This window comes from Halichoerus grypus, chromosome 12, assembly GCF_964656455.1.
Source record: "Halichoerus grypus chromosome 12, mHalGry1.hap1.1, whole genome shotgun sequence".
Taxonomy (NCBI): Eukaryota; Metazoa; Chordata; class Mammalia; order Carnivora; family Phocidae; genus Halichoerus; species Halichoerus grypus.
In genome coordinates this window covers 56,100,641-56,112,889 of record NC_135723.1, presented here as the reverse complement: position 1 = coordinate 56,112,889, position 12,249 = coordinate 56,100,641, and the positions used below count along the sequence as shown (strand labels likewise).

Sequence of the window (12,249 nt, the reverse complement as noted above, 5' to 3'; positions counted from 1 at the left end):
ACATCTATTCTTTGACATATCACTCTTGAAACCATTTTCAAGATCTGGCTCCCCTTCAGATATACCTTACATCTTCCTCTTCCATCCAGTACATGCTGGGGAATGGCTCTTCTTTATTTGGAAAATTGCTGCTTATCTTTTAATAACCTGCTCAAATGTTACCTGCTCTATGAATCTTTCCCTTCATCCCTAGGCAGGGCCCCATAGGCTCTTCTACTTGTCTCTGCTATAGAGACCCTTACTATATTGTACTGAAATACTTTGGTTATTTTTCTGGTCTTCTCACTGGAATGTTTATGTTCATAACTATATCTCCAGTACCAAGCACAGTGCCTGAAACATATTAAGAGACCTATAAATGTTGACAACACCCTAGAGCATCAGAGCAGATTACTGCTCTCTGGTCAGACTTCTTTCAATTACCTGTTACTGAGTCTCAAATTGCCCAGAAACTAAGTAAAAACTCACTTAAAATATTAAAAATTAAAACATCCTCTTAGTCTTAGGATATTTTAATTCATTCAATTTTCATTGGGGCCCAACAATCTGCATTTTGAACAAATATCCCTGGTGATTCTGGGGCAAATTTTAAGAAACACTATTCTTGATCATTTTAAACTTCCAGCCCTCTCCTCATCCACTCCAGTCTTGGCTGGGCCCCTCTCTAGTTAATCAGCCTCTATAAAACAAGGCAGACATCCTACACAGTTCTGCTTTGCTGCTTCGGCATTTTGAGGCAGATTGCCACTTTCTTAGTTGGATTTCCACAGAGACTTGAGGCCTCAATTGTTTTGTTGAACTCTACTTTAGAATTTTATGTGATTTTATGTCCTGCAAAAACTCATACTCATTTTGACTTCTAGTTCCCATACTTCACGGTTTCTAATCCCAACTCCAAATCAGCTATCTGAGATTCCCAGCTCTATCCTCACCCACATAATTTTCCATAATAAAACCAATGGACCTCCTAGACCTTGAAGGCCACTCTCTCCCCAGGGTTCCCAAAGGTCTCTACCTAAGTTTTTCCTCACATGCACAGTTTTCCTAAAAGGCTATGATAGGAAGCAAGATGAATGCAAGCTTTGAAGAAAACGTCACTTTTCAGTTATAAAACTGACTTTTTTGTTTCACTTGATGCTGGTTTAAGGGGCTGAAATACCTGAATTCTCAACTTCATTAACCACTATCCCATTAAGTGTCATGTCAAATGAAGAGCAATCTCAAGGCTCTTCTGCTTCCTGGGCTGTGGCACATTTTATCTTCAATTCCCCTTGATGAACCCAACTAAATTTGTTTTCTTATCTGGTTCCCCCAGGAACGAGTGAATTAAATCTGGCCTGTTTATCCAATGTCAAGATGACCCCAGCATAACAGCACTCCTAAGAATTATTTTCAGGCCACAGTATCAGTAAGTGATGGGATCTGATCTACATTATCATGTCCAAGCTGTAGAACATTAAAGAAACCTTGCTTATTATCATATGATATTATAAGAGTTTTCAACTTGCAAAAAAAACTGGATTGTTCCCAGGAGTAACAAACTCAAATGTCCACAGGAGCCAGGAGGATAATATAAATGTGTGAATCTAGTATATGTAAGAAAATAAGGTTTGGTGGGTATTGTGGGAAAATGAGGTAGATTTCGCCAAAAGGTATTCAAATTGAAAAATAAAATTGCTAAAACTTCCTAAAAAATAAAATCTGCTGACCTGCCACCCTGCCACATTCATCTATATTCTAAAAAGATATATTTGATCCACATTTGATGGCTTTTTTTTTAACTAGATATTTTAGTTAGGTTCTAGGTAAAGCTACTGTAACAAAGAAACCTGAAACTTTAGTGGGTCAAATAACACAGAAGTTTATTTCTCTAAGAGACCAGAAGTAGGTGGACAGTCCGGGCCTATGGGCAGCTCTGCTCCATGAGTACTCTCAGGTATCCAACGTGGGAGAGCAGTTCAGCCATCCTACACACATGCTTCCATCTGTGTGTCAAAGTGTCTGTTTCAGCTGCCACCACTTCCCAAGATGCAAGAGAAAGAGGGGAAGCAGATTCATTTTAAGAACATGTCTCAAAAGTTGTATACATCATTTCCACTCAATTACACCGTCTCTCCTGGGGATCCCATGAGCACTGCTAAAACCCATGGAGGGAGTTGTAATACTAAAAGACGGAAGAGGCTAAGAGGTACTGCGAGGCAGTAACAGTTTCTGTCATGTTAGGTTTTCAGGTAAACCCAAGTAAGTTTCCATAAGCCTAAATTGTTCCCCACTCTTTAAAAATTGTGTTTATTGGTAAATCAATTCTGAACCAATCAGCTCTTAATATTTGGCATTTAACTCTGAAAAGAACTACTCACAAATTCACATGAGTAGTACAGTTGTTGAAAAGCAAGAATAACGTAGAGAAGACTGGATAGTAATGAGCCTTAAGAGCCTCATTTAATAGGTACAATGAAAGCAATCAACTACATTTATTACTAGAACATTACATACTATGACAACAGCAAAGGGGGGAAAAAAGGTAAGGACTAGTCCAATTCAGGGTAAATGCAAAGGGCAAAATGTCTTATTCTTTATTGTTTAAGCATCTACTTATTGTTGGTATTATTAACCCATCTTATTCCAAAAAGAAATGATGGAAATGCAATAAGTATTCATAAATACAGAAGGTTAAAAAAAAATTAGACCTAAGTAAGAAACTTTTAAAAACAAAGGTGTGGGTATAAAATGAGTCTAAGAAGGAGCTGACGCTGCTTTGATAGTGAGCTTTAGCAGGTGGCAGCTTAGGTCACCAAAAAGACTGATTGTCTGGTAAAAAAATTCACAGCATTCCTAAAGTTCATTCCATTCAGTTTCTATTCCCTCGACTTAGTTCTCTGCATGTGCCTTGCATTTTCATGGTACACGACCATCCATGCTGTTGCCTCTGTCTGCACACCATCTGCTCCACCTTCTCCTAACCACAGTCTCCCCTGTCCCAGGCCAGGCAGTCCCTGCCTTTAGAGGCCTTCCCAGATTTTCCAGCAGAGTTAGTCATTCTCTTTCTTATTCCCACAGTCATACTTACATTATAGCAGTCATAATCTAAACTTATGCTGAATTCCATTTATTTTCTGTTTATATCCCCTTCAACAAGGTGTATATTCATTAAAGGCAAGGCCTATGGTTTCTTTACTCATCTCAATTTTTCCCTCTTCCTAGGATAATACCCCACACACATGGCAGGTGCTCAATCAATGTTGCTGAATCTATAAGTAAAAGTTTGCATTTTTAGGGTGCCTGGGTGGCTCAGATGGTTAAGCATCTGCCTTCGGCTCAGGTCATGATCCCAGGGTCCTGGGATCGAGTCCCGCATCGGGCTCTCTGCTCCTTGGGAGCCTGCTTCTCCCTCTGCCTCTCTCTCTCTCTCTCTGTCTCTCATGAATAAATAAATAAAATCTTTGAAAAAAAAAAGTTTGCATTTCTAGCTGCCCACTCTACTGAAAAATGCTCCTCATTGCCCTTCTTCCCTACCATTCCTTGAGCTCCCCATATTGCATAAGGATGTTCATTGCAGCATTACTTGTAACTATGAAAAGTTAATGACCACCTTATTTCTCTATCAGTGAGTAGATACAGACATAAACTATTTAATTCATATACTAGAATACTATATAGCAATTAAAATGAATAAATAAAGCACATTTATTCATCAATAAGATCTCAAAAAAGCATTAAATGAAAAAAAATGAAGTGCATGAACAATATGATATCATTTATGTAACTTAGGTGGATTATCTTTTCACTAAAAAGCCAGGTAAGTTTTTTTTAAAGAAAAATAGATTTTAAAAAATAATATGGGCTCTTCCCTCAATTCCACTTTCACTCTAGCTTCTGTGCTGTCTTTATTTTTTTTTTAAGATTTTATTTTTAAGTAATCTCTATACCCAATGTGGGGTTTGAACTTATAACTACGAGATTGAGAGTCACATGCTCTACTGACTGAGCCAGCCAGCCGTCCCTGTGCTGTCTTTATATGGCTTATTCTGGTACAAAGCTCAGGAACTGGGAACAAAATTCCATAAGCAGGGAAAACAAGAGCCCAGAAGGCTCTGTCCCACACAGTTCCCAAGTTTCTATCACATGGGGAAGTTCAAACCCTACATCTAGACACCCCTGAAGAATCTCTAAGTAATTCTTTGACCACATGTTAGTGACGAAAAAAAAAGAAAAACTGAGAAGGATGCTGATAGACTTTAGCTCCAAGAAACTACTATGAGTACTCAGAGAAAATGGAATTTTAATGTATGGATTTAAAACCCTTGGCAGTTAACTACGGATTCATCCAATGGTGAGTGGAAAAGAATCCACACTGCAGAAAGGAAGACTAGAAAATCTCTACTCCTAAGAGAGAGGGCTCAATGCTTCCTCCCCTTTAGGGGAGAACATTAAACTCAATCCACTTTACCCAATTTCCAGAGTCTAGGGGAAGATTATGTTGGGAAGAATATTAAATGGGGAATCAGGAGATCGGGGCTTCTGACTATTCTCCATTTGCCTCCACCCCCAGATCTGTTCTCTGCCCTACTCCGATTTCTGAGAGGCTGGGCTCTCTGGACTATTTCATCCAGGCATCTAGTCGGGTTTGCCCAATGGGAGGCACTGACAGGGGATGGGAGTAAGAGAAAAGAGAGAGGTTGGGGAATTTCCCCCTCCTTTCCTCCCTGCATTGGTGCCACAGTCCTGGCAGTGGCTGTGTCCCTGCACAACCAAAGGTCAGGTAACATCTCCCCCAGGCTCCTACTCCCAGAGGATTACTTCAAGGCCTGGGGGAGACAATGGCTTCCTGCTGTCACTAGTTTCTAGGTGCCTCCCATGTGGATTTCCTTAACTTTGCACACACCTCTATAAGAAGTGACCTCATCGAAGTCCCTTCAGTTGAATCATCAGATACTAGGACACTGATGGGGATCTCAGTTCAAGATCAGCTCTGCCCCTAACAAGTTGAAAGAGCCTGAACAAATCACTTCTCCATGGGCCTCGGCACACCATTAAGTGAGGGAAGGACAGATGACACTGAAAGTCTCATCTACCTTGAAGATTCTGCAATCAACTTGAGTCTGAGACAGGACAGAGTCCTATCTCAAGTGAATTTTTGCAGCATATTTGTTTAAAGATGCTCCTTTTAAGGGAAAGCTACAGACGTTTACCTTCCCATTTTTATTACTTCTGAAGGAAATGTTTCAACAGAATGAGTTGAGTCAACAGCTGGTTGGGTCAAACATTTTAATTTCATTTCCCTCCCCTGCTCTGAGTCTTCGAAGAGAGATGCAGAGTGCTCAGCGCTGCTTAAACAATACTCACTGAGCCTCACAGTCCAGGGAGAGGCCAACATATCTCTGCCAGGGACAGCTCATAGCACCAGAGCCCCCAACAAGCTTTTGGAGGTCCCGAGCCAATTCCAAGTCCTTCTCCTTTCCTGACTCTCTTTGCTCTCCAGTTCTTTTTCCTTCTTTCCCAAACTCACCTCCTGCTTCCTCTTTCATTTATTTATTGCCTCCTGTCCTTTGTGGTCATTTCTCAAGACTACTAGAGGGACAAGAAATACAGAGGTCTTGGTCCTGCAGCTTCAGTGGTTTATTCAAAGAGCTTACTGGCAAAATGGCTGATTGGCAGGCAGCTTCTGAGCCCTAATGCCAAGAAGGCTCTGCCACTGCAGGCTATCAGTACCTCTACTGGAATAAGACACCTCACAAAGCTATCCACCTGGAATGGATGAGCAGCTGGCATAAAGGACATGTGGGGTGCTTCCAGCTAGGCACAAAGCAGAGATTACCTGCCAGAACTGCTGATATGATCCAAATGTTTGCTTAACTTCTATCTGAGCACTCATTCCAGGGCTGGCCGAAAACTCAATTTCAGTCTGTTTTGGCATCCTTCATCTCTGTGTCCAGAGAGAAGGCTGTTTCTGGGGCACCAAGACTTTAGGGGACCTTCTGGTCATCAAGTCATACTTCACAGCATGGCGTCTTCAGATCTGAGTGAGTCTTCTTGCTTCTTCTGTAGGCTGCTCCTGAGACCTTGGATCTCTTGATAGGTCTCCCTGGATAAACCACATAGGCATCCCTTCTCAGCACACTTCCAAGAAGAGATGGCCAGGTCTCTCCTTCAGGATCCATAGACTCCTCTACTCTCATCCACTGTAAACAGGAATGGCAGTCTTCAAAAGGGAGGAAATCCTTCTCCCTCCATGTTTCTTATCAAGATACATTATCCATGCCCTGAATCTTCTCCTCTCTTTGGGGCTTAGGCTTTTTTTTTTTTTTTAAGATTTTATTTATTTATTTATTTGACAGAGAGAGAGAGAGTACAAGCAGGGATATTGGGAGAAGGAGAAGCAGGCTCCCTGCCAAAGGCTCAATCCCAGGACCCCGGGATCATGACCTGAGCCAAAGGCAGACGCTTAACTGTACTTAACCAACTTAACCTAGAGGGCTTAGGATTTTAAAAGCAAAAGCCAGGATTTCTGCTTTCTGCCCTGCCACCTGCTTCCCCTGAGTTGAATGAGAACAGGACTAGCCCCTTGCTTGAATAGGGGAAGGTATGAGGAAAGGGCAGAGAGAGAAATAAGAAAATAGATTAATAACTCAAAACTTCAGAGAAACACCACTCATCTTTCACAGCTGACTTATACTTTCTTCAGTTCATATTTTAGCTGATCTCAACCTCCCAACCTCACCTCCACCACTACATAGCTTTAGCAATGGGTGTGAACATTTTCTTTACACAGACAACAACACAGGGACACATGTTTATTGAGCTTTGTGAGCATTTTCACCATGCACCCCATTCCCAATTGGCAATCCACTGAGCCGCAGATGCCACTGTGGGGTCTCTCAAAGCCTCCTAGTCCTCTCCTAAACTGGTGCTGAGGAAATAATCCAGATAGCCTGGGGGTGCCACTGGAGGGCAGACAGGCAAGGAGTCCTAAACAGAGCTCAGATCAAAAGCACAGGCTTTTCTGCAGCCAGGTTTTGAGTCCAAACTCCCACTCTGCCAACTATGAACAGTGTGATTTTAGGCCTCAGTTCCCTCTAATGTAAACTGTCTATAACAATAGGACTTACTTGATAGGACTGCTGCCACGAAACATGAGAATGTACACAAAGCACCATCCTTAGCATTTGAGGGCTCAATAGGTGATCCTTGCCTTCATTATTAAGACTATCTAGTACATGTGCCCCAAACTCTTCTGGGGCTCTTCTGACCCCTTCCTGTCCATAGGGATCTAAAAAGACAGATTGGCTATGAAAAAGATGAAGCAGGCAACATGGTGCCCATGATGCAATCCCAGGAACCAGGAGCCCCAGACTTGGTCTCCCAATGACATGTTGGGTGACAGTTCACTAGGCATTGCTTTGGATGATACTGATGCATGGACAGCTTCACCAGCATGATAGAAGCACTCTTAATCCCAATGTAGAGTATTGCAGAAGGCTCTTAGAAAACATGATGCCTAAGATCAATCTGGAAAAATGAGTTGAAAGCTGCCAGGTGGAATGGAGGGATGAGAATGAGGAAGATTCAAAACAGTTACATTAGAGCATGCAAAGTAGAAAGTGAAAATGGAGAAGTGAGCAGAAGTCAGGTCATAAAAAGCCTTATAGATTATACTGAAAACTTTAGAGTTTATTCTGAAGGTGCTAAGAAGTCACCAAAGGATGTTAAGAAGTAAAATAGTTGGGTTTTTATTTTAAAAATGAATGCTGGTATTAGTGTGGGAAATGAGTAAGAAGCAGAAAGACTGGTAATAGGAAAACAGGTAAGAGGCAATTGCAATAATCCAGGTGAGAGACGATGATTCTTCAAACTAAGTCAGTGGTGATGGCAAAGAGAGATGCATAATAATAATTTTAATAGATAATATTTCAGTGTTTCCTATGTGCCAGGCACTGTTCTAAGACCTGTGTATGGGTTAAGTCATTTAAAGCTCACAAAAGCTCTTTGTGTCAGGTACCTTTTTTATTCCTAATCTTCAGATGAGGAAAATGAGTCAGGGTCCCACAGACAGCAAATCTGCAGAGCCAAGGAGTCTAACTTGGGCAGTCTCACTCCAAAGTTCTAATCATTGCCCTGTACTCCTAGGAAATTTTTGGAAGGAACTACCAAATTGGTTGTGGGGCTTTGTTAGAGGGAGAAATCAAGGATTACCTTTAGACTTGGATAACTGCATTGATAATGCTGTAAAATGAATTCAGAGAATGATGGACTTGTTTTGGAGAAGCTGACTTTCAGGCACCCACTGAACATCTAAGGAGAGATGTCGAATAGGCACTTGGCACATTGGCAACTGAAGGGAGACTGTCTTATTCACATCTAAGTTCTCAGCACCCGGACTGTTAGCAGGTGCTTAAAAAGTGTGCATTCAATGACTGGAAATTTGGAAGTCATCAACAGTCATCTACTGTAAGAGTAGATGTGATCACCCAAGGAAAGAATATAATGTAAGAGGAGAAATGGATAAATGATAGATTCTGAGAAAGAACCAACATACATATAAGGAGTAGACAGAGGAAGATCAGCCACAAGGGTAATCATTCAACACATTTTAAATTCTCCATCTATATAATATGGAAAGCAATACTTCTTCCCTTGTTATGACATAGTGGTGAGGAAGGGAGAGTGACAGGATTAGGAAACAGAGAACTATCAACAATGATCAAAATTATCAACATTTAGTTATAATATGCATCTAATCTGTTAGACGAAAATGCCCAGCAAGACTTCTTTCTAAATAAGGATGACTTGGACAGTGAAGAACATGGATAAGAGGAGAAGGATATAATCTTACGGGCCAATATAAACCCATACCAGGCTCTGCCTATCTGACAAGGCATGACTTCAATCCCACCCCTGTCAGACTTTTCCTGCCCACTTTACTCACTGATGGGCCTTGTACAGACACAACATCCCTACAAATGTACTCTAGCTGGGTTCATTTCAAAGAAATCAGGACTACTTCAAATCCATATTTACCTGTGAAAATCCCAAAACAATGATTACTGGGATACCAGAATTTAGGGGGAAATGAGGATTATAGAAATATTTTTTAAAAAGGAGGGTCTGTATTATTTTTATAATGTTTACTATTCATTCACTGATAAAAAGGTGAAATAGTACTGAATTTCTCCTATAGACACATATTTAGGGGTGTTCCCACCAATACATATATCCCTGGACATTTGATTTTATTATTCCTAAGCAGGTAATGTCTCTTACCATCATTTGTTTTTTGTTTTTGTTTTGAGGTTTTGCTTTATTTCCAGAAAGGCTGATTTATTGGAAGCTCTTCTGACATCATTTTTCAGACTGCCTGCCAGTCTTGGGACCAGGGATGGGAGTCCTCCTGTGACTGTGGAGGACAGGGGTACGGGTCTCTGCACACCAGGGCTCATTTTCCTATGCTCCTGTGGATGGCAGCTGAGGTCCTGATGGAATAGGACTTGATGGCCCCAGGCATTCCGCCACTCAAGAAGCTCAAGGCACTGCTGTTCATGGCTCCTCTGAAGACCAGCCTGGCCAGCGTCCTGCCACCTCCACCAGTGGAGTTCAGCACAGAGATGTTCACAGTTCCCACACCATCTCCCGCCAACTGCGCTCCTCGCCCTCCAGCCGCTTGGGGGAGGTGGGGATCTCAATGTCGAGGGCCATCTTGACATCCATAAGCTCCTGGTACTCGCACAGCTGCCATGCCATGTCCTGCTTGGCTTGCCACAGGGCGGCCTCCAGCTCCTTCTACTTGGCACGTGCATCCTTAAGTGCCAGCTTCCCATGTTCTTCAGCCTCAGCAATGGCAGCCTCCAACTGAGCACACTGGTTCTTGCTGCTGTCAATCTCAGCCTGAAGCCTCTGAATGACATAGTTCATCTCTGCAATCTCAGTGGGGTACTCCAGGGGTCGTCTTCATGCTTCCCAGCCTGGACCTGAGGGTCTCAAACTTGATCTGGTACCAGGCCTGAGTCTCAGCTTGGCTGTATTTGGCCATCTCTTGGTCTGGCCCCTGACCTCAACGATGATGCCATCCAGGTCCAGGGAGTGGCTGTTGTCCATGGACAGCACCATGGACATGTCCGAGATCTGGGACTGAAGCTCTGCCAACTCCGTCTCATAGAAGGTCTTGAAGAAGTTGATCTCATTAATCAGGTCATCTACATTGGCCTCCAAATTCACCTTGTTCATGCAGGCATGCAGGCAGCATCTGTGTCCTTTTTTAGCACCAGAAACTCATCCTCAGCAGCCAGCGGATGATTAATTTCATCTTGGTACTTGTTCTTGAAGTCTTCCACAACGGCCTGCATATTCCGCAGCTCCACCTCCAGGCAGCCCCCATCTAGCTGCAGCGACTCAAACTGCCTCTACAGGCCAGCAATGTGGGCCTCAAAGATGCCTGGGGGGTGGGAGGTCAGCTCCTCTTGGCTGACTTCTGCTCCTGCAGCAGGGCCCGCTTGGTCTCCAGCAATTTGTTCTGCTACTTTAGAAACTGCACCTTATCGATGAAGGAGGGAGTTGGTGTTGAGGATCTTGATCTGCTCGTGCTCCTCCTCGTGCATCTGCTGGATGGAGGGTTCAATATCCACCTGCAGTGAAGCCAGCAGGTTCTGATTGATGGTGACCTCATGGATGCCAGCACCCACTGGGCCTGCGTAGGGGAAGGACAGGACCACGCGTGGCCAGGAAGCACCCAGGCTATAGAGGCTACTGCTGCTGAAGCCACTGGGTTGTACAGAGCTCAGGCACACCTGGGTGCCCACCCTGGAAAGGCAGTGGAGCACGAACTGAAGGCCCAGGATCTTAAGTGGATGGACATACTGGCTAGACCGGGCTGGACTGAGCAGGTGCAAGGGAGCCGAATCCCCTTACCATCATTTGTAATAAGTTAGCCTGATACAGAGTTGCCAGATATACTAAATAAAATACAAGACGCCCAGTTAAATTTGGAAATTAAGATATATAATAAATAATTTTTAGTACAAGTATGTCCCAAACATTACATGGCTTGAAATACACCTATAACTAGACATCTTGTATTTTATTTGAATCTAATCTAATAACAATGATCTATTCTTTTTGTAGGATTCATAACATTAATCTGTCTCAGAGATCTGAAGGCCTCTGGTGCTGCACATAGGACAGTTCTATCTTTGCTGGTTAGGGACCAGCTCTGGTCAGGTGGGTAGAAGCTAGGTGGCTGGTTTACATATAAGATGTAGCCTGGCTCCCTGGTCCTCCATGCTCACTTTTCTTCTGAGCTCCCAAACCTACCAGGCAAGCCCAAAACTCCAGCAAAGAAATACCTTGGCCAACTTGAACATGAATCTGAGGGCAATAATAACACCTTTTTTACATTTTTATTTCATGCTGAACTCCCCTCTTCTAATTTTAGCTTTATTTGCCTTTATTTTCTCTTTAGCTTCAATGCTGTCTTTGAGAATTCCCTGAACTGGTGAAAAGCTTTCTAACTGTGGACCCAGCAGGGTGGCCACTATCAAACTAAAGGAGAAGCCGGTCCTGTTCTCAGTCCACAGACAGACAAAACTCTGCTTCTCACTACACCCAGAGGAAGCAAGGGGACCATCTTTCAAACCATTGTAATCATCCATGCATGACCTGTATATTGTTCTAAGACATTTGCAGAAGTATCCATGTGTCTGTCCACCCCTTCTCAAGTTCTGCCAACAATTACTACTGATCACCTTATCCTACTAACAAGGCAAAACCAAGCCCCACATCATGGAAAGGTACTGGTGCTGGAACCATGTCTCAGAGTCCCACTTAGTGACAAGCAAAGACATAGTAATTATGGTTGTTTTTTAAACACTTAAGGCTTACAGCACCAGGCTATGCATCTTCACTAAACATAAAAAACCTGGTGTTTGCCCCCTGTGTTGGGTGGCATTATAAGGGTGCTCTTTAGTTCTTATTGTTTTTTATAGAGAAAATTTTAAAATACTCTTTTTTTCCCTTCCATTCTCTACACTTCATATGGTTCCTTCCATTCCTTGTCCTTTGATTTTACCATATCTGTAAAGCCAAATCACATTCTTACAACTTTCCAGGATGGTCTCAAGGACTCAGTTCTCAATGGCTAGTAAAACAATTCATTCTTACACCTGTTGACCACGTATCAACACCAAATCTATGCTAGGTGTTTCATATCATATCAGCATTTTATAATGCATATAGGACAGAAAACTCCTATGTGCAAGG

At 42.6% G+C, this 12,249-nt stretch overlaps 1 pseudogene; it reads right to left on the bottom strand.

Annotated features, from left to right (window-relative positions):
- Positions 1 to 9,433: 9,433 nt before the first annotated feature.
- Positions 9,434 to 10,849, bottom strand: LOC118538907 (keratin, type II cytoskeletal 7 pseudogene; annotated as a pseudogene).
- Between the last annotated feature and the right edge of the window lie 1,400 nt (positions 10,850 to 12,249).